This window comes from Anopheles ziemanni (assembly GCF_943734765.1).
Source record: "Anopheles ziemanni chromosome X unlocalized genomic scaffold, idAnoZiCoDA_A2_x.2 X_unloc_39, whole genome shotgun sequence".
Lineage (NCBI taxonomy): Eukaryota > Metazoa > Arthropoda > Insecta > Diptera > Culicidae > Anopheles > Anopheles ziemanni.
The window spans coordinates 212,501-226,329 of record NW_026689806.1 but is presented as its reverse complement, the minus strand read 5'-3'; the positions used below and the strand labels follow the sequence as shown (position 1 = coordinate 226,329).

Here is a 13,829-nt window from a genome sequence, read left to right as displayed (position 1 = left end):
CTTGCCCTATGTGGAAGAGGGCACATTACTCAATACTGTGGTGTGAAGTATAAAGTTCAGTTCTCCCCTGGTCCACGCTGCTTCGGCGGTCCTGGGTAAGATAGTTCATTCTAGCTTGCCCTATGTGGAAGAGGACACTTCATACTTCGTCTCTAAGCGGCGGCTTGACTCCTCCCTACGGGGAACGGGTTTACGCGCACAGCGGCGGCTTACGCACTATGGCAGTCATGGATGCCTTACGTTTCTATGAAAAGTGTGTTCCTCCCCTGGTCCACGCTGCTTCGGCAGTCCTGGGTAAGATAGTTAGTTCTAGCTTGCCCTATGTGGAAGAGGACACGTAGACTTACTGTGGTGTGAAGTATAAAGTTCAGTTCTCCCCTGGTCCACGCCGCTTCGGCCGTCCTGGGTAAAATGGATTCATCCAGCTTGCCCTATGTGGAATGAGGACACTTTATGCTTCGTCTCTAAGCGGCGGCTTGCTCCTCCCTACGGGGAACGGGTATACGCGCACAGCGGCGGCTTACGTTATGGCAGTCATGGATGCCTTACGTTTCCATGAAAAGTGTGTTCCTCCCCTGGTCCACGCTGCTTCGGCAGTCCTGGGTAAGATAGTTAGTTCTAGCTTGCCCTATGTGGAAGAGGACACGTAGACTTACTGTGGTGTGAAGTATAAGGTTCAGTTCTCCCCTGGTCCACGCCGCTTCGGCCGTCCTGGGTAAAATGGATTCATCCAGCTTGCCCTATGTGGAATGAGGACACTTTATGCTTCGTCTCTAAGCGGCGGCTTGCTCCTCCCTACGGGGAACGGGTATACGCGCACAGCGGCGGCTTACGCAAGTTAGTCACCCTCGGCAGTGGATCACTCGGCTCATGGATCGATGAAGACCGCAGCTAACTGCGCGTCATAATGTGAACTGCAGGACACATGAACATTGATAAGTTGAACGCATATTGCACGTCGTGGGAACCTACCATGATGTACAGATGACTGAGCGCTTATATTTGAGAAATGTATCGCATACATTTAACTACGCCGTGACACCCGTCACGAGACGTGCACCATGATGTTAACTAGGGTCGCGACGACCCGCTAGCATTAAAGAACCCGTGGTTTACAATATACTGGCATTGGAATTCGAAGTATTTAGAGCGTCCGTGTTCCCGCGTGAGGCGGAAGTACGAGGAGAAGGCGTGCTTGTGGTGTCTGTGGTGGTGTTTACTGATGTCTAGCTTCAGCTTATTTATTTATTTAAATAGAAGCGAAGATGTCAAAGTAGCGTCGAAGCAGCAGCGGTAGCACAAATGATTCAAGTATGGAAGTTGACCAAAGGAACACAAACAAACTAGCGTATGGGCAATGGAAGGTATCAGTGAGTTAAACCACACGCGGGCTAACAGCCCGTTAACCGAGTCCAACGGTACATATTGGACATTGAAACAAAGTAGTCGCAAGCCAGATGTGACGATAACAACCGCAAGGTACATAAGCCTCAGTTCATGTGTGACAACCCCCTGAATTTAAGCATATTAATAAGGGGAGGAAAAGAAACCAACCGGGATTCCCTGAGTAGCTGCGAGCGAAACGGGAGAAGCTCAGCACGTAGGGGTGGCGGCCTGTCCGTCTATCCGATTCCGTGTACTGGTGCGTCTCACTATCCGTCATCTTAGCGCTTTTCAAGTCCAACTTGAATGTGGCTCAGAACCCATAGAGGGTGATAGGCCCGTAGAACAGCGCCCGTTGGATGATGGACCGAGCGTGCCATGGAGTCGTGTTGCTTGATAGTGCAGCACTAAGTGGGAGGTAAACTCCTTCTAAAGCTAAATACAACCATGAGACCGATAGTAAACAAGTACCGTGAGGGAAAGTTGAAAAGCACTCTGAATAGAGAGTCAAATAGTACGTGAAACTGCCGAGGGTGTGAAGCTCGTTGAACTCAATTATCCATAGGGCCATGACGCCCTCACCTGGACTGTCAGCAGAACCCTTTCTGGACTGACCCGACCCTTGTGAGTTGTCATGGTCCGCGTGTGGACATCGTGATCCATTACGAAATGTTAGCGGTGACTCCGGTTGCCGCGAGCATGTCTGACACTAGGTCCCAAGAAACTGCTGTCGACCCTCTACGTACCTTCAATGGTGACGATGGGCTATCGGAACCCACGGGTAACCGGTTTTCGGCTAAGTTCAGGTGTGCCGTTGGACCCTTTCCAACGGTGAGCCGTTTGCCTCGCTCGGCCATCTACAGCCGAAGTTATTAATGGTACTTGGTACCTTACCCTGTTTTTTCCATACTTGTTCGTACTTGGGTACAAACTTTGGATCGCCCATATCTCCACTTTGGAGGCCAGCCAGCACCTTGGCCCCATATACTTTTTTGTTGGTGATACCATGCACCAAATATAATTGTTCTACGCAAGCTTGCTATCTCTTCTCCAACTTGCGGTTATTTTTGACTCAAGTCCCATTTCCATAGTTTTTGGTACCAATTTGCTCTATGTTTCGCTAATAGCTTCGCCCAAGGACTTTGTGATTTTTTGTTCGCATTTTTCCTAAATAGTCCCACTCAAGACTATTCCAAATCACACCTTAGCTTGTCGCTCAGTGCCATACAGCCAGAGTTTTAATTCATGAAAGGTACATCACCTTGGTACACCACGTGGTCGGTCCAAACCATCAACCAACCATATGACCGACTTCGAGTCGAGCTAGCGGCTAGGCTCAATATAATGAAATGCGTGTCTTGATGCGGGCTACTGACGGTCTGAACAATGTAGCTCGCTAGCTCGTCTCTAAACTTGTGTTTTGGTCGAATATTGGGTGTTCATGTACCACTTCGGGTAACATGGACTTTGGTGCAACTTTACCACTTGTGCACTTAATAACTTCCCGGTCATTCAAGTCTTTGCCTTCATACTTTCAGGGTAGTTAGGTCTCGTCGAGACCTTTCCATACATATGCCAAACTCATCGATCGGACATCTATAGCCCGAGTTATTCGCGGTACACCGTACCTTACCCTGTTTTTTCCTCAATTGGGTACAAACCTTGGAACACCCATATCGCCCCTTTAGAGACTAGCTGGCACGTTGGCCTCATATAATGATAAGTGCACCTCAACTAGGGCTACTGACGGTCAGAACATTTCAACTTGCTAGCTCGGGCCCACACTTGTGTTTTTCTCGAATATATGGTTCAAGTGTGCCACTTTGGGCACTTTTGGACATTTTGTCCCCACACAACTTTCTTGCCTTGGTAGATAGGGTCTTGTGATCTTGGGCAAAAAGATGCACCAAGATAAAGTCTAACTTTCGTTCTTGTACCGCAAAGCGCTATCTCAAACACCCGAGGAGATAGAAAGTGATTATGTTCGGTATATCGGTCTTCCATGGCCTACTATGGTAAACCCCTGCAGGTATGCAACCGAAGGTGCTTGGTACATGTATTTGGTGCAATATCGGTGCAAAGTAGGTGTTTCCTTGATCGGGCTATAACTTTCTTGGTTGATGTTGGATTGCTTTGCGGTCTTCGGGGGATAGTTAGGGAACATGTTGGCCAACATTTCCTTATTCCTCAGCCTGGCCGTACCTCTTACCGTCTAGGCGGTATACATGCTCTAAGTTGGAACTTGTGTTCCTTTGGGTAACTTCTCTGACTTTGACGCTTAATAACTTTCGTTCATATGCAGTCTAAGCTCTGCAACTCTCAGGAAAGCTAGTACTACTCATTTCCTTTCCATATCAGTCTTTGGCTTGTCGATCCGATGTCTACAGCCTTACTTATTCACCTTCCCTGTGAAGGTAGGTGTTTGCCCATTTTCCAGTTCATGTGGTAACATTCCCAGACTTTGCCGGCTTTCTCTTCATGTGGTAACTTGCTTGCTCATGTGGTAACTTGGAAGTGTATTTCTGACAGACCCAATCTGGGACTTAGCCGATTTTTCTCTTCATATCATATGGATCCATCACTAGGCCATCTTGCTTGCTTGTGTGGTAACTTGGAAGTGTATTTCTGACAGACCCAATCTGGGACTTAGCCGATTTTTCTCTTCATATCATATGGATCCATCACTAGGCCATCTTGCTTGCTTGTGTGGTAACTTGGAAGTGTATTTCTGACAGACCCAATCTGGGACTTAGCCGATTTTTCTCTTCATATTATATGGATCCTGGACTTAGCCGATTTTTCTCTTCATATCATATGGATCCATCACTAGGCCATCTTGCTTGCTTGTGTGGTAACTTGGAAGTGTATTTCTGACAGACCCAATCTGGGACTTAGCCGATTTTTCTCTTCATATTATATGGATCCTGGACTTAGCCGATTTTTCTCTTCATATCATATGGATCCATCATTAGGCCATCTTGCTTGCTTGTGTGGTAACTTGATAGTGTATTTCCGACAGACCCAATCTCGGACTTAGCCGATTTTTCTCTTCATATTATATGGTTCCATCACTAGGCCATCTTGCTTGCTTGTGTGGTATCTTGAAAGTGTATGTCTGACAGACCCAATCTCGGACTTAGCCGATTTTTCTCTTCATATAATATGGATCCTGGACTTAGCCTGTTATTAGGTTATTATATATGGATCCTGGACTTAGCCGATTATTAGGTTATTATATATGGATCCTGGACTTAGCCGATTTTTCTCTTCATATAATATGGATCCGGGACTTAGCCGATTATTAGGTTATTATATATGGATCCTGGACTTAGCCGATATTTCTCTTCATATAATATGGATCCGGGACTTAGCCAATTTTTCTCTTCATATAATATGGATCCGGGACTTAGCCGATTTTTCTCTTCATATAATATGGATCCGGGACTTAGCCAATTTTTCTCTTCATGTGGTAACGTATGCCAATCGCTCACAAGTCATGGGATAAGGGTACTTGTGTTCTTCCATCTTCTAAGTCCCGCACGGGGACATCGTGATCGCCCCAAGTCCGGAATAGCGCCAAGTCAAGCCCCACGGTGGCCGTGCAGGACCTGTTAGCGGCGGCCCCACTGACAGCACTAATCCGGACTTAGAAATTATATCTTTCTAATCGAACACCACACACGCAACACCACCATACCACCATCTCCTTGCAAGTACCTAAGTACCCGCAACTCCATGGTGAAGGCAATGTCACTCCATCACCAACCTCTTTGCACTGCAAGCACTTGCGTACCCACAACACTCCGAAGAAGGCAACGGCGCGCGATGCTCGACTCCACACACCACACCACACCACACCACCGATGGCCAGCCAGCCAGCCAGCCCAGCTAAGGACTAACCAACCAACCAACCACCAATGGCCTAGGCCAGCCAGATCCCACCTTCAAGTCCAAGCACAGCCAAGTGCAAGTACCGCCAAGTGTTCACCAACCAACCAACACACCAGGTCAGCCGGCCGGTACCCACCTTCAAGTGCCATTACCCTCGGGTGCAAGCTCAATCAAGTGTTAACCAACCAACCCGGCCAAGGCAGCCAACAGGCCGGCACCCTACAGCACCGACCCGCCATCACCACCTCAACCGTTGACCATGCAAGTGGCCTCGGACAACAGGTGACACCCGAAGTACATCCGAAGAACGTATATCAAGTGTTTGCTCACCAAGTCCTCAACCAACCCCAAGTACCCAGAGGTACCCAGAGTGTTGGATCCGCCAACCCGTCCCGGCACTCCAAGTCCTTGCGAACCCAAAGTGTTTGCCCGGTAGGGCCATTGTATCACAACGCTTGCGACCATGCAAGTGGCCTCGAACAAGGTGACAGGGGTATCTTCACCAAGTTCTCAACCAACCCCAAGTACCCGGAGGTACCCAGAGTGTTGGGTCCGCCAACCACTACCAGCACTCTAAGTCCTCGCGAACCCAAAGTATTTGCCCGGTAGGGCCATTAGACCACAACGCTTGCTAACCATGCAAGTGGTCTCGGACAACAGGTGACACCCGAAGTACATCCGGAGAGTGTACAACAAGTGTTTGTTCACCAAGTCCTCAACCAACCCCAAGTACCCGGAGGTACCCAGAGTGTTGGGTCCGCCAACCACTACCAGCACTCTAAGTCCTCGCGAACCCAAAGTGTTTGCCCGGTAGGGCCATTAGACCACAACGCTTGCTAACCATGCAAGTGGTCTCGGACAACAGGCGATACCCGAAGTACATCCGAAGAGTGTATATCAAGTGTTTGTTCACCAAGTCCTCAACCAACCCCAAGTACCCGGAGGTACCCAGAGTGTTGGATCCGCAAACCCGTCCCGGCACTCCAAGTCCTTGCGAACCCAAAGTGTTTGCCCGGTAGGGCCATTGTATCACAACGCTTGCTACCATGCAAGTGGCCTCGGACAACAGGTGACACCCGAAGTACATCCGGAGAGTGTACAACAAGTGTTTGTTCACCAAGTCCTCAACCAACCCCAAGTACCCGGAGGTACCCAGAGTGTTGGATCCGCCAACCCGTCCCGGCACTCCAAGTCCTCGCGAACCCAAAGTGTTTGCCCGGTAGGGCCATTGTATCACAACGCTTGCTACCATGCAAGTGGCCTCGGACAACAGGTGACACCCGAAGTACATCCGGAGAGTGTACAACAAGTGTTTGTTCACCAAGTCCTCAACCAACCCCAAGTACCCGGAGGTACCCAGAGTGTTGGATCCGCCAACCCGTCCCGGCACTCCAAGTCCTTGCGAACCCAAAGTGTTTGCCCGGTAGGGCCATTAGACCACAACGCTTGCTAACCATGCAAGTGGTCTCGGACAACAGGCGATACCCGAAGTACATCCGGAGAGTGTATATCAAGTGTTTGTTCACCAAGTCCTCAACCAACCCCAAGTACCCGGAGGTACCCAGAGTGTTGGATCCGCCAACCCGTCCCGGCACTCTAAGTCCTTGCGAACCCAAAGTGTTTGCCCGGTTGGGCCATTAGATCACAACGCTTGCTAACCATGCAAGTGGTCTGGAGTATAGGTGATACTGACATACCACCGAGATGGTACATCTAGTATTGGGTCACCAAAACCAAACCAACCCCAAGTATCAACCCGGCATACTCAGAGTGATGGATCCGCCAACCCGTCCCGGCACTCCAAGTCCTTGACGAACCGAAAGTGTTTGCCCGGTAAGGCCATTAGATCACAACGCTTGCTACCCCACGGCGAGCTAAACATGCAAGTGGTCTTAGGCAACAGGTGACACCCGAAATTCATCCGAAGATGGAATATCAAGTGTTTAATCACCAAGCCAGCATCCAAACACCAAGTACCCCGGGAGGACCCGATGCGTTGCGACCATCTCCAAGTTCTTGACGAACCCGCAGTGAAAGGCGGTAAGGCCTCTGGGCCGCAACGCTCGCATGTGTTAACCCGCAAACACCACTGACCGGTCGGTCCACCGCAAGGGTGGGTCCAACTAGTCCACACACGGTATGCCGCATGTGCCCCCCGGGGGGAGCACACCGCACACAACCACCAAGCATGGGTCGCCTGAAAGGATCGAAATGTACATCTCTCTTCAATGCGTAGCGCCCAGCCTGCAAACCCGTCGTTTTCGGGTGGTCTTAGGAGTCGAAACTATTCTTGGAAGATCGGCAAGCACAACGCCTTTTCCCACTTCAGGTACTTCGGCGAGCGCACTCGCGATAGGCTCAGTTTGAGGGTTTCCAATAAATGGAAAGAGTCTATAGAAGACTCAATCCGGTCTCGTGATGTTATTAGCCATCTAGCTAACGACTCCTATACATATACTACCAGCCTGGTTCGGTTACGACCTTAGAGGCGTTCAGGCATAATCCGACGGACGTAGCGTCATACCAAAGTCCGCTCGGACTAGTATTGAGCCATTGGTCCGTACCTGTGGTTCCTCTCGTACTGCACAGGAATTCCATTGAGATAGTACTTGCACACCAGTAGGGTAAAACTAACCTGTCTCACGACGGTCTAAACCCAGCTCACGTTCCCTTGAAAGGGTGAACAATCCTACGCTTTGTGAATTTTGCTTCGCAATGATAGGAAGAGCCGACATCGAAGGATCAAAAAGCCACGTCGCTATGAACGCTTGGCGGCCACAAGCCAGTTATCCCTGTAGTGAGCTGTCAAACGCCGTAGCGTCAACACGTGCTGAGCGTCGCTCCGTGTTTTTTGCAAAAATTTCGTGTAAAAAGTGAAAAGAACCCGGAAAAGTTTATTCAAATCGTTAAAACTAGTGCCAATCTACAGATTAGTAGTGAAAACCGCACTGAAATCATGGATTTCAATTAATAAAACGGTGAATAAGTGTTTGTTTACATTTTGTATGGGGAATAGCCGTACCTCAAAAAAAGTGTAAAAAGTGATCGGAACCCGTGTTTTTCACCGTTAAATGTTAGTTTTGGTGCCAAAAAGAGGTGCTCCGGTGAAAACCGCATCGAAATCGGTTGATTTGGCACCGAAAAAAGTGAAATCAAGTTTTGTTGATTTTTTGTATGGAAAGTGGCAATATCCGAAAAACGGTAAAAAAGTGCACGGAGCAGTAAAATATCGTCGGGAATAGTTAGTGCTGGTGCCAATTAGAGGTGCTCCGGCGAAAACCGCATCAAAATCGGATTAAAATTGGCTGAAAACAATTTAATTCAAAAACGGCACATTTTTTGTCCCGGGGCGTAGCCCCATTTGGGACTCCGTAGTTTTTACGCCCAAAAGTGTCCGGATCCTGGCCGGGTGTGGTTTTTCTGTTAGTGCCCGATACAATGCATCGAAAGTGAGCGAAAACCGCACTCAAATCGGTGAATTTGTGATAAAATTAGCGTAAAAACATCGAAAAGCGCAGTTTTGAAAAATGGGTGTTAAAGGGTGTATAAAGTGGTCCGATTTTGTCGATTTTACACTCTTTGCCACCCAAAATCGGAAAAATATTTTTCTTGGCTACAAAAACTAAAAAAGTGGTAAAAAAGTGGTGATATTCTGTTAGAGGAGTGAATTTACTATTTTTTAAAAATAATACGCGAGTCAGTGCATGTGTTTTTCATAGTGAAAAAGTGAAAAGTAGTGAAAAACACGAAATCGGCGACCGTTACGACATTTGGAGGCGTGTTTACGGTCGCCGGGTCGAGGAATCGGTGTGGCTCCGTCCGGGAAGATCCATTCTCTCAAACCCGATTGAGTTCGAAGCGACAGTTGGCGCTGGAAGCTTAAAACGGCCGTTTTTTCAATTCGGCCGTTAATCCGAAAAAACCGTTGGAATTGGCCGTTATAACTCCTACCAGGCGGCAACACGGACGACACTTGCACCGAAATTGCCTACTCTACGGCGCTGGGATTGCCTACTTCACGGCACCTGCAATCCGTGAAGTGTCCCCGCTTAGAAATTGCCTACTCCACGGCGCCAGGATTGCCTACTTCACGGCACCCACAATCCACCAAGTGTCTCCGCTAAGCTGATTGCCTACTTTGCGGCGCCTTCCAGAAAGTGTCTCCGGTTAGTAGCCCAGGGAACGCTGAGCAACTAGAGATTGCCTACTGCACGGCGCCTTCAGTCAGTAAAGTGTCCCCGCTCTTTCGCCCTGGGAACACCAAGCAAGTTCGGACTGCCTACCTTACGGCGTTAAAGTGTCTCCGGTGCAAGAAAATTCGGGCAGCTGCTGGAAATACGCGGAAGCAGCGAAAAAAGAGCTTTTCGACGAGCGGTAAGTGATTGCACCCGGACAGATTTTGTGCATCCGCAGCCCCTCGACCCCCCTCCCCCTCCCCTCCCCCCCACAAGCCGAATCCCTTCCCCCCTTGCCCACGACTGCTTGGGAAACGGGCGATCTTTCGGCATTTGTCGGCATTTTTGGCGTTGGGGATTTTCGACGAAGCAGTTAGGGAATGGAGCAGGCATCGGGGGTGCCTTCGACGCGTAAGTCGGCCAGGCTCCGGTCCACCTGTGATGCTCCCGCACCATCAACGGAGGACGACAGGGACGATGCAACGACATCTTCATCACCATCGGCTGCGCTGCCGTTGACTCGGCCGCGAAAGGGAGGCAGCATCGCGCCATCGACAGCGGCGCCCACTCGGCCAATGGTAGTGCTGCAGCGAATGGCCCTGCAAGCCAGCGATATGGAGTTGTCCGAGGAGAGCGAAGAGGACGAGATGAACTCAACCGTCGTCCAGCAAGTGGCCGAAGCACCGCAGCAGGCGCCGTCAGTTGCAAGCCTCAGTAGTGAGTTGAGGGAACTCCGGGCAACCGTCGAGACCCTCCTCGCGAAGGTTAGCGAGATGGAGGCTAGCCGGGCAACGGCCAAGGATGGCGACACAGAGCTTAAGATGAAGCTGAAGCTGATGGCTCGTGAAAACAGTGAGCTGAAGCGTGAAAACAACAGCCTGCGCGAGCGTGCGGCAGCCAGCGAAAGAGAACTTATGCTGCTCCAAAGTGGACTCCACTCGATGGGAGAGTTGGCGGTAGCTACGCAGCAGCAACAACAACATGTCGTCGACTCCAGTGCTGTTGGGCAAAGCCAGCATCCACCTGGCGACACTCCCAAACGAAAGCGGACCCGGGCAAGGCGCGGCAAGAAAAAAGAGGGCGAACCGACGGGCATGAACGAAGTCATTACGCCTGATGTCCCCGAGATCCCGGTCGAGGCCGTCTTGTCCCAGGCCATGGCTCCAGGAAAGCCAAAACCGAAGGTAAAGAAAGCAGCGGCTGTGGCAACCAAGGTGCATGCGCAACCAGCATCCTTTGCTAAAGTCGTGGCCAAGGGAGACAAGAGAGCAGCACCACAGAAAGCGGGAAAGAGCGCTGCTAAAGTGGAGAGGCCTGCGGTGATCGTCCTCGAGGCCAACGAGGGCAAGGCCTTCCTCGACACATACAAGGCAGTGCGTTCCAAGACCAATGTGGATCAGTTCGTGGCGAGGGTTTGCCGCACAGGGGAGCGGAAGCTGTCGCTGTGGCTGAAGCCGAACACGGACTGCGAGAGTGTGCTGGCCGATGTCAGCGAAGCCATCAAGGAGGATGGAGTGGCCCACCTCCTTGTCGACAAGCAGACGGCCGCGATCACAGGAATCGACATGCTGGCGACTGTCGACGACTTGATTTCGGCGATTAAGCGACAGGCGGGGCTGACGGTTCCGGGCGAGGCAGTTCGGCTGTGGCGGCGGTACGACGGGCTGCAGAAAGCCCATATCAAGCTGCCGCGCGGGCAGTGCCAGCTTCTCGACGGTCACCGGGTCACCATAGGGAACACGAGTTGCGTCGTGCAGGCGCTCGCATCGGTCCCTGCAGGAGAGCAGCTCTGCTACCGCTGCTTTGGCAAGGGGCACCGCTCTCGCGAGTGCACCGGCCCTGACTACTCCAAGTGCTGCTTCCGTTGCGGTTCGAAGCAGCACAAGGCCAAGGAGTGCAGCTCGGGCCCCAAGTGCCTTACGTGTTCCGGACAACATCAGACAGGTTCACCGGTTTGCAGCGGAAGTAGCCAGCCGTCATGTTCCCGCTAGCTACGAACATCACTGTTAGAGGGCGTGACGCTGGGTTGAAGATCCTCCAGATCAACTTGGCGCGCAGCAGGGTAGCACAAGACCTCATGCTCCAGACCGCACGGGAGCAAAGGATCGACATTGTGCTGGCGTCGGAGATCTACCGTGTTCCACCCAATAACGGGAACTGGGCGGTGGACTCGACAGCGAAGGCAGCTGTTATAACGACCGGAGCCTTGCCCATACAGCGAGTCTGGGCAAGTAGGGTAGGACTGGTGTCGGTCCAGGTGGCGGGGGTGACCTTCATCTCTTGCTACGCCCCACCAACACCGGGATGGACGGACGAGGACTACCAGCGGCTGCTCGACGAGATCGATATCGAGGCCAGAGCACACCCCCTCGTAGTCTTGGCGGGCGACTTCAATGCCTGGCACGTGCGATGGGGCAGCGCGAGGACGAAGCCGCGTGGTGAAGATCTCGCCGAGGTCGTCGACCAGCTTGACCTGGCGATCTTGAACCGCGGCAGTGTGCCCACGTTCGTCGGCAACGGCAGTGCTACTGAAAGTGTGGTCGACGTGTCCTTCGCCAGTCCGGCCATTGAACCCGGTAACGACTGGCGGGTGCTCGACACTTTCACCAACAGTGACCACAGATACGTGAGATTCAGCGTATCCGCGACACCAGTCAGCGGCGCTTCACCACACCAGCAGAGGCAACCGCAACAACAGCACCAGCATCGCGACCGGCAGCGACAACGCGAGCAGATTGGACCGAGATGGAAGTTGCGTCAATTCCATCCCGAAGCCTTCCAGATCGCGCTCCAGGCTTCCGGGTTTGCCGAAGCGGCGGTATCACCGGCGACTCTCACCGCTGGACTTACTAGAGCCTGCGATGAGGTGATGCAGAGGGCACCGCCAGCGCAGTTTTTGGTGAGACCGGAAATGTACTGGTGGACGCAGGAAATCGGCCTTCTCAGGGAGCAGTGCAAGTCATCTGAGGATGCGATTTTGACCGCCGGAACCGGTGCACAGCGAGAGTTGGCCAGAGAACGGCACAGGAGCTGTAAGAAGGAACTCGCCCGTGCCATCAAGGCAAGCAAGGACCGTAGCTTTGATGAGATGATTGCGGAAGCTGAGGACAACGTCTTCGGCACTGCCTACAAGGTAGTAACGTCACGCCTTAAGGGTAGCCGCGTCCCCCCGGAGCGAGATCCTGCGATTCTACAGCACGTCGTGTCGGAACTCTTCCCGGATCATGGCACTTTTGAGTGGCCTGCACCGGATCTGGTCGATTGGGGGCAGACAACGCAGGAGCCAGTGAGGGAGGTGTCGGATGAGGAGCTCTTGGCGATCGCGGCGCGGATGGTGCCCACTAAGGCCCCGGGACCCGATGGCATCATCAATGCGGCACTGAGGGTCGCTGTTCGCGAGCACACGGAGACGTTCCGCCGCGTGTTCCAGGAGTGCTTCGATCAATGCACCTTTCCCGCTGACTGGAAGCGACAACGACTTGCTTTGCTACCCAAGTTCGGAAGACCTCAGGGCGATCCGTCATCCTTTCGGCCTCTTGGGATGCTCGACGGATCAGGCAAGATCTTGGAGCGGCTGATCTTGGATCGCCTAAATGAACACCTGGAAGACCCAGATCACCCTCGCCTGTCGCCGTCTCAGTATGGATTCAGAAAGGGCAGGTCTACAATACAGGCGATTGAACGTGTTAAGGAGGCCGGCCAGCGTGCGATGGCCCACCGAATGACGGATCGGAGGGCTAACAAGTGTCTGATGGTGGTGTCATTGGATGTACGCAATGCTTTTAACACGGCGAGCTGGCGATCCATCGCCAAAGCACTGCAAGGAAAGCACGTTCCGGCATGCCTGCAGCGGATACTGGAAAGCTGGTTTCGGGGACGGCTGCTGGTTTATGAGACGTCGGACGGTCCGGTCACCCGGGAATTGTCGGCGGGAGTCCCACAGGGTTCCATACTTGGTCCGACGCTGTGGAACACCATGTATGACGCCGTCCTGTCCATCGACATGCCCGCCGGTGTAGAGCTTGTCGCCTTCGCTGACGACCTCGTGCTCCTGGCACCAGGACCCACGCCAGCACTGGCCGCGAGTTTGGCGGAGGAGTCTGTGAATAGGGTTGTGGCTTGGATGCGCGAACACCAGCTGGAGCTCGCCGCAGCTAAGACGGATATTGTGATGGTGTCGAAAAAGAAGAAGGATTACAAGAACATCCCAGTTAACATCAACGGCGTTCCTCTTCGTTCGGCAACCGACATCAAATATCTAGGAGTGCGCATTAAACACAATCTTAAGTGGTCAGAGCACGTCAAGCAGGTCACTCAAAAGGCTTCTCGAGTAGCGACAGCACTTGCACTGCTGATGCGACGGCACAGCGGGCCAAAGTG

General features: G+C 52.1%; 1 non-coding gene across 1 annotated transcript; it reads left to right on the top strand.

Annotated features, from left to right (window-relative positions):
• Nucleotides 1-843: 843 nt before the first annotated feature.
• Nucleotides 844-998, top strand: LOC131292189 (5.8S ribosomal RNA). Its single transcript, XR_009189879.1, has one exon. It is a non-coding gene; the product is annotated as a 5.8S ribosomal RNA (ribosomal RNA).
• The last annotated feature ends 12,831 nt before the right edge of the window (nt 999-13,829 follow it).